General features: G+C 36.9%; 1 protein-coding gene across 3 annotated transcripts in view; it reads left to right on the top strand.

The window, feature by feature from the left end:
- The first annotated feature begins 215 nt into the window (after window positions 1-215).
- The window catches only part of kansl1b (KAT8 regulatory NSL complex subunit 1b), a 59,288-nt gene continuing 44,697 nt past the window's right edge, over window positions 216-14,806 (top strand). For 2 of the 3 annotated variants that reach the window (XM_039686268.2, XM_089128404.1), the window contains exon 1: window positions 1,144-1,652. The gene's annotated coding sequence lies outside the window, so the exon portion shown is untranslated. Of the gene's footprint in view, window positions 321-1,143; window positions 1,653-14,806 lie in introns of those variants that run through there. The other variant, XM_089128405.1, reaches the window with a different exon arrangement.

The raw sequence follows: 14,806 nt of genomic DNA, 5'->3' as shown, positions 1-14,806 counted from the left end.
ATAAGTGAAAGACATGATACATTTGCAGCTTTAAATTATGTAATGAATATAGGTGTCATATTTTAAAACTTTCAAAATATAAAGTTTAAAATTGTGCAATTTAGATTAAACACTATAAAAAAATACAATTAAAATCTTGTACATTATTGTTAGGAATATGGGCTATTAAAATGATAAATGTATTATGCTAACAATCTTTTTTGTTTGTTTTCCAGACTGCAGGTTGGATCGCTGTCTGTTTGTTTTTGAGTTAACAAGTTACATTTGGATTAAAAATGGAGGTTCCAGAAAACCATAGACTGAAACCAGCCATCTCTAAGGTCTGATGCTCTTAAAATCATTTTCATGTTTATTTACATTTGTCTGTAATATATTATGGAGGTGTCCCTGTAGTATGTATACTGTTCGTTGTTAGAATAATCAAAAAAGCGTCGGCTGAATAACCTGTACCACAGAAAAGAAGGTAAAAAAATAGTATTCCCATTTTAAACAGTAGATGGTGCTGTCTTTTTATTTATAAAGGGCCCCTGCTGTAAACGGGAAGCTCTAAACCCTCATTATGGTTGCAGAATTTCTAACCTCTTATGATAAAAGCCCATTATTGCCACAGTGTTAAGTGTATTTATATTCACTTTTGTCTTTCTGTTTGCAACTACAACTACTAATACAAATCTTGTATTCAAGTTCACACGCAGGGGTCTTGTATAACATTTGTCTTATTCTATAGTAGTTATTCGGTCATATTCCACTTCACTTAGTATTATTTTCTTTAACACTTCATACCCCGCCCTTGGTCACTATTTAGAGCATTTCAGATTCCCTTGAGTTCCCTCTACTGTTACAACATTTGTTTTAGAACTTCTTTCTAGAAACGTGCAACAACAGGCAGGGCTCTAGGCACTACTTCCTGTGCTGTTTTCATTCATATTTTATAACATATTATTATATTAAATTAAGGTTAAAATTTAGATTCTTGTTGTTTTCGACCAATTATGCGTCTGCTTGAATAGGATTAATTTGGTGATGTACGTCTAAATTTTGGCGCCCCCTAATGTCAAGACGCATTATGTCAGGAAGTTTGGTGCCTCTAGCGACCAGTCAGAGTAGCGCGTCTCTCTCCCGCCACTGCGCCGCTCCGCTTCTTTCTGTTTGTCAGACTCGCAATCCGAGGGAGAGGAGCGAGCCGCCATTTTCCGAGCTCGTCGCTTCCCCCTCGAACGACAACAATTAAAAAAAACGGACGAAGACGGGATTTTAACAGCCGAAATCGAATACGAAGACCTTTAGGAGAAGGAGAGAAGGGATTCCGCTCTAAGAACGACCGGAAAAGGGATACATTTCTTTGTTTTTACGTGGCTTTTGTCGGGGCGATTGAAAAACAGCCGACTGGGCTCCTATATAGCTCGACTGCCCCCGTTTCTTTCGCCCATTTCGTGATTCCTAAACGCAGCCTGGAGGAGTGGGAGGAGGAAGAGGAGGGGGGTTACCGAACACCGGAGCGCGCGAGAGGCCGGGGATTTTTCCACCTCAACGTGCAACAGTGGAATCTGCATCTGGATAATTGCTTCTGCCTGTCAGTTATTACTACTATATTTTTTAAGCGTGGGGATTTATTACATCAATTTCCCCCGGAATCGGCTCCTCATCACGTGGTAGGTTCCTCCTATTCTCTTTGTTAGTTTATAACTCGGTAGCGTGTGGCAACTTCAGACATTTTTAACGCAATTATGCACTAAATCGACGTGCGGTGAAACAGTGCATGTCGAGGGCGCGTTAACTCTATAAATGCGGCTCAGATCGGACGCCTTTTGCTCTCGGTAGTTATTTTCCACCGTTTGTTCTGGTTAAACTCATAAAGTAGGCGGCGTTGAAAGTCAGACCATCAATGTTGCAAAATCAGCCCGACTAGCACAGATATAATAATACGTGTCAACTTTACGAAAGCACGTAGTTGGTAATCACACACGAGACGAGTTCGTTCACTCAGAGGCTTTTGCATTGAGTAGGTTAAACCCATAAGATATGCGCGCCTGTGATCATGGGTTGGGTGCGCAGTACATGTCTGTCTGCTGCATCTAGATCAGTAGGGTTTCGCCTGTGCTGTGAGAATCCTGTGCATTGCATTAAGGTCTGTTATTGGATGTTGTCTCAGGCCTATGCATCACATGGATTTCCAGTAATACAGATTAATTATACAGTCAGCGCGTACTGGCCCTTTAAGACTCTCAAACAAATCGAGTTCTTTTTAAAAATTATTCTAATATCTTTTAAAGAAAACGAATATCACATACATTGATTTCCGGGGTCTGTTCAGTACTGAATATACGCATGTATGTGTAAAAATGATGCAATCGTACGGGAAACAGTTACAACTTTTGCATTGAGACTGGACACGGGGAGTTTTCCATAACTAGCCGTATTACATAATATTTGGTTGTTTTTTCACTCTTCCTCCTTTGGTTTGCCCTCGCCCCGCTGAACCGGACTGACGTCGCGAGATCATTTTTTGTAGAATATTCTATCTCCTCGCGCCGCGCTGTCTTCGGCTGCGTCTCGAAACGTAAGCGAAATAATGTCCAAAAAGGCTGTTTTGGTAGGCAACACGCCAGCTTTTGAAACGCACCAGCGATTCTTTATGGCCTTCAGCTCGCCCTAGCCCCTATTTTCTGTATAATTCAGGAGTTTATTTATATTTAGCTCAGCATTTTGCCTGTTTGTGGACAGCAGATGGCTTTAGGTGTAACTTAACAGAACATTAACTGTTAACCTGCTCAACCTGTGGTTAGTTTAACGCGCGGTACTTTTCCATTATATAATGTGTTACGTTGCATATTTTTCGCAGCACACCATTGATATCAGGTCTCAAATATAACAGGTTCCGCATGTGTACGTGATTTTTATGGTTTGAAGAGACATTCGTGATGTATTGTCCCTCATTAATGACGTTTTTGTTGCAATGCCTTTTGTACCTTAACATGTTTAGCCCTTTTTTAAGACATTCAGATACATTATATATTGTCTGTCCCTCAAGACATTGCCTGTAATTTATTAAATGAGGGCCTGCTTGTCGTTCTGAAACCTAGATGGGGTTAAAACATGGTTGAAACAAAGACTTTCCTAGACCCAAACCTCCCCCCATGTCTGATAGATGGATACTGTATTGATCCTTGATGGTAAATGCCATGTCTCTCTCTTGTGCTGTTTGCTCTCTTATTTCCTGGTTTTGAGGTATTTTTGTTTTCCGTATTGGAAAAGCCCCCCCTTATTACTTTGACCGCACAGCAAATGTATTGAATTGTTAAAGTCTGTCTGTGGGATATTTTAAGAGTCTCCAGGGGTCGACATATGATTATGAGCTGTTGTGTACTTTTCGTTCCATCCAGATTTATCATTGTCCTACGTCCCCTCCTTACAGGAAGAGCTTTTACGTAACACATCAATACCATTGACTAAGTGCTTTAATTTTTTTCAAGGCGGTGCAGTCATTTGTAAATCTCAACACTTTTTTTCCCCTTTGCTTCGTGTTTTTAGTGCATAAATAAGTACTTAATATTCTTTAGGTAGCCTAAATTGTTTGACCTTAAAGTCATTTAGACTCTCTAGTGGGTTTTTTTTTTTACAGTATTCATAACAATTTTTTAAAAAAATGGTCTATTTCTCTCTAGACATATTTGATATACCTTTTGTGTGGGTGCCACATTTCTCAGCTGTTGAGCTGCATGAAATTATTTTTTGTCTCCCACACTGTTGAAGGCTGTCCAAGTGAATTTAAAGAGAATTGAATTATTGCTTTATGGCATTTAAATCAATCTTCCTGTAATCCTTTTATGATCCATTTTGAGTATTGATACCCTTGCAAGTCTGTGCAACTTGCATTCAATGTTAGTTTGAAGTACAAGTCTGTGTCACAAAAAGTACCTGACTCAAAGACCCCAAGGCCTGGCTGGCTTTATTTTAAACATAAAAGGCTTAGCTTCTAACTTGTATGTATCTGTTAAGTGTAATTTGAACTACGTTCTCCTTGGCAGGGCATTAGATTGGCAGGACTTTGGGAGGTTAAAAATTAAAAGTGAAAGAAAGTGCGAGCTACTTACAGTGTCTGGAAACATCAAGGTTGTTCTTCTCTCTGGAAAGTTCAAGGCCGGTACTGAAGACATCCATCGGTTCATTTGTCTGGGAGCAGAGAGAGGAGTCAGTCAGATTGTGAGACGGGACCACCTGTTTAATGTGTTTGGGAAAAAGAACCTGACACGGTGGCCTGTATCCAGAGAAAACCTTTGTAGTTTTAGTCCAACTTAACATGAATTCTCTGTTACAAGGGCAAGGGCAAGCTTTACAAACAACAGCACTTTTTGTGTGCAAAGCTTTTCACCTTAAGTCTTTTTAAATTAAATATTTTTTTTTTATTTTTTTTTATTTCCGTCTTAAAGGGCTTCTGTAAGTAAATTCCCCCTACTGGGAATACTTGAACCATATGGAAGAAATCAAAGCTTTCCAGACTCCATGAGAATGCCAAGTTGACCTTCTGCTTCTGAAGTCAAAATTTCCTCCTTTTTTGTAGATTGATCTTCTGAAGAGAACGATAAACCACCACTGTTTATTAAACGAGCTGTGACAGTTGTTGAAAATTGATAGCTAAGGTTAGGCCAAACCTAGAGTTTTAAGTTCATTTACCTCCCACAAGGGTATTTGTCATGAAAAACTTTAGGGGAATTGACATGTCCAAGTGGTGTGACATGCTGTAATCCATCTAAAGCTATTTAGCATTTTGCTTATTTTATAATTATTAAATTTGTAGCTTTAATGAATTTATATTAACTCATGTTATATGGAATATTTGAGCTTTTACGACTTGGATATCACAACACAGGACAACTACTGCAAAAATTAAGGCAACATATGCATTTTCTTATTATAAATTCATTTCAATTTTAACCTAAGATTCTCATGTCTATTTTAAAATAGTTCAAGGACATGATGCGTCAACTTTCCACAAATAAAGGCCTTTTCATAAAGGCTTTCTCTCTCTCTCACACACACACACACACACACCTACATTTACACACGCAAAAGATAAACTCTCATTCACACACTTCCTCCTCAGGCCAGACAGTGTGAGAACCATGATCTGTTTTGTTTTAATTGATGTTTTGATTATGAGTAGAGGTTGTATTTTATTCAGTAGAATGTGATCGATCAATTCCTACATTTTAATCATTTTGTGATGGATTTTTTTAAAAAGTATTTATGGCTATACACTAGATTGATATAATCTTTAGATGCCCTGCTAAGAGTAGTTGTCTAAAAAAGTACAAATCATTACAGGATTTTTCTTTTGTAAGAATCTTGTGTTTTCTCATAAGTCAGCACTATGTGTGGCATAGGTTAGACAAAAACATGACTGTTCTGAGATCTGTGTGTTGTGGCTTTAGGTAATTCACCTTTGGCCAAGCCTCGCCTCCTTAGTTACTGTTGCTACGTCCGTCAAACTTCATTTGGGCTCTGGTTTGGTATCAACATGGCTAATGCTGTGACAGCTCTTCCTGCTGAAATGTTATCAAACTTTTATAATGCAGCAAATAAAGTGTCCGATAGAAGCAGGCAAAAGGGGCTGCAATATGCGTTCGAAGACTATATTCAAGACATACAGGTGAAACGCAAAGAGTGAGGCAAAAGCATAACATTACCGGTCACAGTCAAAAAATGAACCACCGCATATCCTACTACTAATCGAGACGGAGGCTGGGACTAACAATATCAGGGAGCAACACTGTTCATGCAAAGCTGGGTAGGTCTCTATTCACTTCTATAATCATTATTACAACGGACCACACGAGTATAACGTTGTATTATTAGCAGCGTGTTCTAGCGTATCAACAACCAGGAAAAACGGACTCCCCTCCAACCTCTCTAGGAAACGCGTATCTGTGTTACAAATGCCCCAGGCACAACATTTAACCATATTTTTGATAAAACTACGGCAGTAATAGCCTGCCGAGACCAAAAATATGAGATGCCTGTGTTGAAAGTCAATGGAGCGCTGTGATAATGTGTCGGACCTCTGTGGGTGCTCGTTCTTGGCTGTGCTGTGATTGGCTAAGCCATGCCCTAGAATGTAGATTGACCAAAGGTGAATTGTAATTGCTCAACTGCATTGTTCAATATGCCCTGAGAAAATAAGAGTTAGCTAGGGCATAAAAAAATAAAAAGTTTGGTTCTGGTTTGTCAGTTGAGGTCATGGGTCGGTAGGAATTTTATTTATTTATTTTTTTCCTCAGTGGCAGTAAGAAACATTGGAAAGATACTAGGCTACTTATAAACATAACACTAAACAGCCAATGGGTGGCGGTCATATTAATGAGTGAGTCATTGATTCATTAATTCAAACGATTCGTTTTAACGGTTGATTCATTCAAGAATGAGACATATGTTAATGAATGGGTCATTGAATCTTTGACTCAACCGATTTGAATCATTCAGTAATGAAAACAGGATGAGTGTTCCTGTGAGATTCGCCGTGGTTCTGCTGTGATTTTTGTTTGGAGCTATTTTCGCTGCTGAAACAGAACAAAAACAGCCAATATTGCATCTAAAATGTATGTGACTAAAATGTTATTGTTTATTGAACTGTTGTAGGAAATCAATGTCACATTTTCAATCGTGATGGTATTCAGGAAAAATAATTGAGGCTGCTTAACACATGTTAAAATATAGAAACTCCACTTTTAGATGTTTTATAGGCAATATGTTGTTTTATGTTGTTAACTGAGTGTGTGTGCTGCGCTCCCATGTAGATTTCGAGTGTCAGCAGCGCAACCTCACCGTCAGTAGGCTAATACATTTATTATCCACAATCGATCGCAACTTACAATACATTTAATAAAATCAGAATCATTCTCTCGGTTTAGTGATTCCCTCGTTATTATTTTTTTGTTTGTTATTGATGTTCTAATAAGGCTACTTGTCCGTTCGGGCAAGTAAAATTCTCTTTTACTTGTCCATCATAAATCCATTTGTCCCGGACAAGCGGACCGGGCTCTGGAGATACGAAGCGCGGCAGGTAAGAAAAGAACAAATACATGGCGAAAGAAGTGGTAGACCGCAGAAGAGGGGATTGGGATTTGGGATGATTTTTAATGAAACTTGGGAGGAGGATGGAGGTTCCACTTTAACGTATCATGCGGTGTGTGTGTGTGCCTAATGCATGCATTTGTATGCGTGCGTATATGAATAAAAGTGTCCTAAATGACAAAAAAACAAAACAAAGACTTGTATATGTATTATAGTTCAGTTTGACGAACGATGTGTGATAGTTCGCCTCAGTTTTTTTTTATTTGTGTATTTATTTAATTTAATTTCTTCCCCAAGCTCATAAAATAAATTTGGGTCGCACATAATTGGACGGGGTCGGCCGGAAAGCGGAACCAAACTATTTTTTTTTTTTTTATGCCTAGCGATGACATGCTCAACCTGTCTAAGAATAGAAGTCTTTGGTCTGTAAATAAGTGTCCAAACTTAAAATTTTGTGGTTGTTTTAGAGGACTCAGGGAACTACTACTTTCTCTCCACCACTTAGGAGTCATTGAATTAGCCTTCATGTTTTTGACCTTCACACATTTCAGGGAGTGAGAGAAGGAGGTTGTCATATAGGCCACTGAAGGGGGTGGATTGGAATCCATTGCTGCTTCAATGTGTAATGAGTTGTGATTATAATCAAAGTATTAATCAATAATTTTCCTTCTAAATATCAATGAGTTGAATGACTTCTCTGGAGATTTTTCTTTGTTATACAAGTTTTATCACCAGTGTGATTACTGAAATGATCTTTTCATGTATTCTCTAAGGCGTAAAAAAAAAAATTGTTTGTTTCCGGTTTCCGACCGACCCTGTCAATTTATGTGCGACCCAAAATTATTTTATGAGCTTGGGGAAGAAATAATAAAAATTAAATAAATACACAAATAAAAAACTCTGAGGCGAACTATTAATTTACGTTTTTGTACAGCTCCGTCTTTTTATAGCACGCGATGTAAGATGCATCTTGTCCTAAGATGCATCTTGTCATCTATTAACAAACGAGGCAGATATCGTTCGTCAAACTGAACTATAATAGCTACATATTATACAAGTCTTTTTTGTAATTTAGGATATTTTTATTCATATTCGCACACATACAAATACATGCATTCATAGGCATGCACACACCACATACTAATACCTCCATCCGCCTAGTTTTATTAAAAAATCATCCTATCATGATCCAATCATGATCCCAATCCCATCTTCTGCTGTCTAGCACTTCTTTCGCCATGTATTTGTTCGTTTCTTTCATTATTTTATGCAATCCAAAACACTCTAACCTGCCGCGGTTCGTATCTCCAGAGCCCGTCTAACTTGTCCGCTTTTCCGGGACAAATGGAAAGTAAAAAGAGAATTTTACTCGCCCCAACGGACAAGTAGCCTGATTAGAACATCAATAACAAACAAAAAAAAAAAACTAGGGAATCACTAAACCGAGAGAATGATTCTTATTTTATTACATTTATTGCAAGTTGCGATCGATTGTGGATAATAAATGTAGCAGGCAGCAGCTACTGTATTACTGATGGTAAGGTTGCGCTGTTGACGCTCGCGCAGAGAAATCTACACACATGAGCGGAGCACACACACACAGTTAACAACATATTCTGCCTATAAAAAATCTAAATGTGGAGTTTTTATATTTTAACATATGTTAAGCACTAAGCAGCCTCAATTATTTTTCCTGAATACCATCACGATTGAAAAAGTGACATTGATTTCCTACAACAGTTCAATAAACAGTTAAGATTAAGTCACTTACTGTTTATAAGCAATATTGGGTGTTTTTGTTCCATTTCAGCAGCGAAAATAGTTCCAAAGAAAAGTCACAGCAGAACCACGACGCATCTCACAGGAACTCATCCTGTTTTTACTGAATGATTCAGCATTTTGAACGAATCGGTTGAGTCCAGGATTCAATGACCCATTCATAAACATCAACATCCGTCTCATTCTTGAATGAATCAACCGTTTGAACGAATCGTTTGAATTAATGAATCAATAACTCACTCATTTATACGGCCGCCTGCCGCCACCTATTGGCAGTTTAGTGTTATGTTTATAAGTAACCTAGTATAATTCTTTCCAATATTTCTTATTTGCACATTTAAATCAATTTCATAACATTATTTTATGAAATTGTAATTTTTCAGTGTAAATGATTTAATTTCATCAGCCCTACCTAGGGTAACAGTATGCTTCATCTTTCATTTTAAATTCCTAAATTTGATCAATAAATTCAATTATTTAGAATAATAAGACACTATAGGGCATTTAATAATATTGGTGGAGGGGATGCCCTTAAAGGTGCAGATATTACAATTTGCCTTTTAAAATATCAAAGCTGATTGAACACTGATGAGAATATTGCTTCAGAATAAAAAATAAATAAATTTTAAAAATCCGGACAAGCAACTTTTTTACTCGGACAAGTGATTGACAGATTTACTTACTTGTCCGGAGGACAAGCACGTGAAAAGGCTTAAGGGGATAGTTCACTTTGAAATTAATTTTTGATATGTTTTAGCTTAACTCAAGATGTAGGTGTCTTTGTTTCCACAGTAGTTTCAATTTTGATATTTTTAGGTTTGACTATCCCTTTAATGTCGAGCCCTGAATAATTTACCCATCCCTTGCTGCCACTGAAAAAAAAAAAAAAAAAAAAAAATCCCTACCGACCCATGACCTCAACTGACAACCAACCGGAACCAAACTTTTTTTTTTTTAGGCCTAATGTCTGTATTTGATATCTGAGTGCAGTAACAGTGCTTGCTCATTTAGCCTGGTTTCCAGAAATGAAATATGGAAAGATGTTTGGTTTTGTTAAGAAAGGTCTTGAACGTGTCATCATCATATCTGGTTCTGGGTCTTTGACTCTAAAACCACTAACACCACAAAGCAGATCATTTGAAAACTTCCCTTGTTAATATGTTGTTGTTTGAGGACTCAGATTAGAGCCACACAGATTAAAAAGGAAAAAAGGTGCACAGCAAATTCTGGTTTTTGGAATAAACTCCCTGTTAGTTAAAATCAACTCAATCTGAGTGTACATGTGAGACCATCCATTAGACTCTAGCGCAGAGTTAAAATAACTCTGCTCTTGGAGTTGAATTTTTAACACTTTTTTCAGAGTTAAAATGGAGTTAAAATACTAATCCTACAGAGAGTAAATGTAACTCTAAAATTAATTATATGAACTCATTACCAGTGTTACCAGTTTAGTTTAACACTTCTTAGAGTTAACATTTATTTAACACAATATAATGTTTTGTGTTGAAATTACTACACTGGACACCATACTCTTGATTTACTGCCTTTATTTGAGCAAATCCATTTGGTTCAGACTTGAGGAGGAGTAACCTTCAGCGGCTTGCTGCAGGACAGTCGTCTGAAGATCACAAAAACAACAGCATGAGGCATAATATAATCTAGCACCATTCATTAAAAATGCAAAAATATATAAGCTGAAAATCACGCACATCGTGGGTCACCACTAATATAGCCTAACGTTACATAGCTGTTACAATTCAATTGCCTGTAATGCATTGATGCATCAATTTCACGGCAAAACACTCATTTTCAGAAACACGGTGAATGGAAAGACGGTTAGCTAATGTTAACTCGTTTACATCGACAAAAAACCCACGCAAATAGCCATTTCAAAATTTGAAACAAGTAATTTAAACATGCGTTCAACAGCAAGTTTGTCATGGTCGTTGACGTTAATTAGTAAACAAACTAGCCTGTAACGTAACAGCTACGCGATGACGTTTTTGTCAGAAAATATATTTTTTTAAATAGTTTTATATAAGTTACACTTTTACCTACCTCACGACGAAGCGTAAGTCCATTATTCCTTTGTGCAGCGGCAGGGTCGTGTCGTGGCGCACTTCTCAAAAATAACTCCAGGTGTAGTGTTAAAACACGCTCCTGAACACCAATGAATGAACTCCAAAATACAACACAGCCGGGGAGTATCCAACAACACAAACCGTAGTCAGAGTTAAAAAAATAACTCCAAAAAATTAACTCTTTCACACATTTTTGCCTAACTCATGATTTTTCAACTCCTGAAATTTGCTGTGTGGATAAAACAATTTATTCCTACATTTGTGTTGTTTTATTGAAAGGGGCTGAAGTATGGAACAACATTCTATATGCATGTAAGGTTCTATTTTGTGTATTCTTTGGCTCATCAGCCATCTACAATGCAAGTAAATCAGTCCCTTATGTGACAGTTTTCATGCTAGGCGACTAAATGTCCATCATTAGTATAAGTTAGGGATGCACCGATACCATCTTTTTCAGAATCGATTCGATTACAAAAATTCTGAGTGTCTTCCGATACCAGCGTTTTTTTTTTTTAAAAATCAAGTAGAACTGTGTGTTGAACTCATAAGCTCTTTTGTGTTGAACAGAATCTGCTTAATACAGACAACTTCATTAAAAAGAAAAACAATATATGAAAAATATGATCATAATCTATGAAAAAATGCTATTATAAACTAGATTAGTGGATAATACACGTTGCTCTTTGTATTGTTGTAAAATAGATTCATGAAAAACAAGATAACAAAAATCAAAGAGATAAATTATTTTAGATTTAGTCTAGGCTATTATAAAATTGAGACATGTTTTAAATGTACAGCACATCTGTTTAATGAGGCAGCAACATAAGATAGATAGGACAGAACAAGAAAGGCTATTAATAATCTTTTATTGTGTCACTGCGTTATGATATGAAAGGCTCCAATACAGTGCGGCAAACAGCGCTTATGTGCATCCCGAGCGCAGAATGATGCCCTTGAAGCCACATGAGTTGCAGCGCTAGGCCTGCCACAATAACAAATTTTGCTGAATAATAAATTGTCCAAGAAGTTATTGCAATAAACAATAATATTGTCTTTCTGACCCTTTACATCTAAAATAATGATAATGGCATAAAAATGCAGGTACACCCTTTCAAAGATTATTAAAGTTTTATTTTTAAAGACTATTTAAAGAAAACATTTTAAATACCCACAATAAATGAACAAAACAACCAAAAACAAAAAATGCAAAGGACTCTCGGTTTCTGTTAACAAGAATGCACTTGAATAAATACCATAAATAATAAATAAAATGGATGCGTGTGTGATTTCATTGAGGGGAGTCTGTCTTAAATGATTTCTTGAACGCAATGTCCAATCAGAAGCAACACTATGTCTGTGATTGTATGTATGAAAATGTCAATAGTTTTGGTTCTGTACAAGTTATGTTTATTGCTGTGCTCCAGGACTCCAAAGACATGAACAAACTGTTTTCCAGAGGAAATACGATTAGCTTTTATATGTTTGTGTGTGATTTCAATAAATATTTGAGTGATTCAATTTCCGATTTGTTTTTTCATTTGTCTTTATGGTCCCATAACTTATTTTACATTCAGGTGACATCAATCCAACACAAATATGCTGAAAGTTCAATTTGTCCTGAAAAAAAGAGGTGTGTCAGTTGTCTGAGCACAAAAGGGTTGATGTTTTACAAGCTTTTTTAGTAAATAACATCAGACGGAAAATTAATTGTAAAAATACCCTTAGGTCTCTGAGGGTTAAAATGCATTACAATTAGGGCTTGCCGATATGACCAAAAAAAATAACGATAATTTTTTTTTATATCAGTCGATATCGTTATTTATCACAATATATGTCAAATCCTGTATTAATGCTAGTGTGGAAAATTTGTACGATACTCACTAGGGATGGGCGTGATTAATCGACGATCGATTATTGATCATTAAGAATTTCGTCGATCACGTTAATTTGTTATCGATTATCATTAAACAAATGCTGTTGCGTAGTGTGAGTGGAAAGTGAACGTGTTCCCCGGGCTGGTTATGTTAGCCATGCAGGTTGCGGTCTCGTCTGACCCCAGGTCATGTCATCAACATACTTATCTTTCTCAACAAAAATCTGTAGACGAGCAGAAGTTGTATGTGAGTTATTTTTTATGAGGCTTTAAGTAGCCTAGCCCAATTTGATTGTTAGGTAGGCTAATCTCTCTCACCCTTTCTCGACTCTGTGCCTTGGATAGTTGAGTTAACGTTACATTTTGACAAAACCTGTCAGATATAAATGTTATTATGTTTTTGGTTAAGTTATTTATTTATTATTTTGGAACAAATGAGGGTCTCATGAGGGCCAACTCGCAGCTGCAGGTTCAGTTGCGTTAGAGCACCGCCACGCATATCTTCAAATTTAGCCTAACCAAACGCCCAGTTTAACTGCTAAGTTAAATCATCTTGTAATAAAGATGTAATCGAGGAAAAACGCGCTGTATTTTTTATAAAATTTATAAAAACTTAAATAAATAATACATTTAAAATAAAAATATTAATGATTAGTTGATAGTTAATTCTTCTGACGATCGACTAAGAAAATTTAATCGAATGCCCATCCCTAATACTCACTCATGACAGTGAAACAGGACATTCTATGTCAATATACTGCAGTATTTGATATGGTGTGGCTGTGTGACATGTCACCTGTGTTCTCCGCCATCTTGACATTATTATTGTTTTATTTTATTTCATTGTTTAATACATTTTTTTCCTCACTCCTGACACCACCAGATGGCAGTGTAATTTTACGCATTTGTGAAAAACATGTTCCAGTTACACAGAACTAAGTATTATTTATGCTCCACACAAGCAAAAATGGGATGTCCATGTATGTGGACACCAGGTCGTAGGAGGTTCTATATATATATATATATATATATATATATATATATATATATATATATTATCGTGATGTATCGTATCGTGACCCATGTATCGTGATGCGTATCGTATCTGGATGCCCTTGCCAATACCCAGCCCTAGCACTAGTATTTCCTTAATGGACATAGTGGTTAAAAGCTCTGTGATAAGATTCCACCCCAGGCAGGGAGGTTTGGATGCACCAACTATGTAGTCTTTTTTTATTTATTTATTTATTTATTTATTGTAGTATCCTTGGTTATCTTGAATGGGTGAAGATCACATGAACCGCAGTATCACCACCACATTGATTAATATGTCAGTGGAGGAACATGGCATTCAATACCAGATTTAAGTGTTTAGTTCCACACTATTGGAAGTTATTTTGGGTTTTGTAGTGTTGAACATGTGTTGTGAAGTGATGATTGAAAACATAGGGAAGCTCTCCTAATTGCTCATCACACTGATTGAAAAGCACTAATATGTTCATAATGTTTTGGCATGGAACATGACTGCTGTATGACATGCTAAAGGGGTTTGCTTTTGTTTGCTTTACCTTTTCCCATACGCTTTAATAGCGCTTTTCCACTACATGGTACTGACTCGACTTAGCTTGCCTTTGATGGGTTTTCCGCTGTGTAAAAGATCTACCTGTACATGCTTTCAGGTCCTTTTTTTGTATCCCCTTGGCGAGATTCTAAGCAAGCTGAGGCGATACTAAAATGTGACGTAAAAACTATGCAGACTGATGATTGGTCAGAGAGAATCATCACTGTTCACTGGTGGAGTATCCAGAATAACTCTGCCATTTTTAAATAGTTTGGCCAGAGATAGTTGCTAAACTTAGTACTATTATTATGGCAACTTAAAAGAATACGCTGCGGTCAAACGAGGAGGTGCAGACTTTTCTTTCTTTGGTTGCCGAAGAGAGGATCCAGCGAGAGCTTGATGGGGCAACGAGGAACGAAAGGTGTCGCTATGATGACCGGG

This window comes from Pimephales promelas, chromosome 3, assembly GCF_988280905.1.
Source record: "Pimephales promelas chromosome 3, fPimPro1.hap1.1, whole genome shotgun sequence".
Taxonomy (NCBI): Eukaryota; Metazoa; Chordata; class Actinopteri; order Cypriniformes; family Leuciscidae; genus Pimephales; species Pimephales promelas.
The sequence above is the reverse complement of the archived record's forward strand: the minus strand, read 5'-3'. Positions and strand labels throughout refer to the sequence as shown.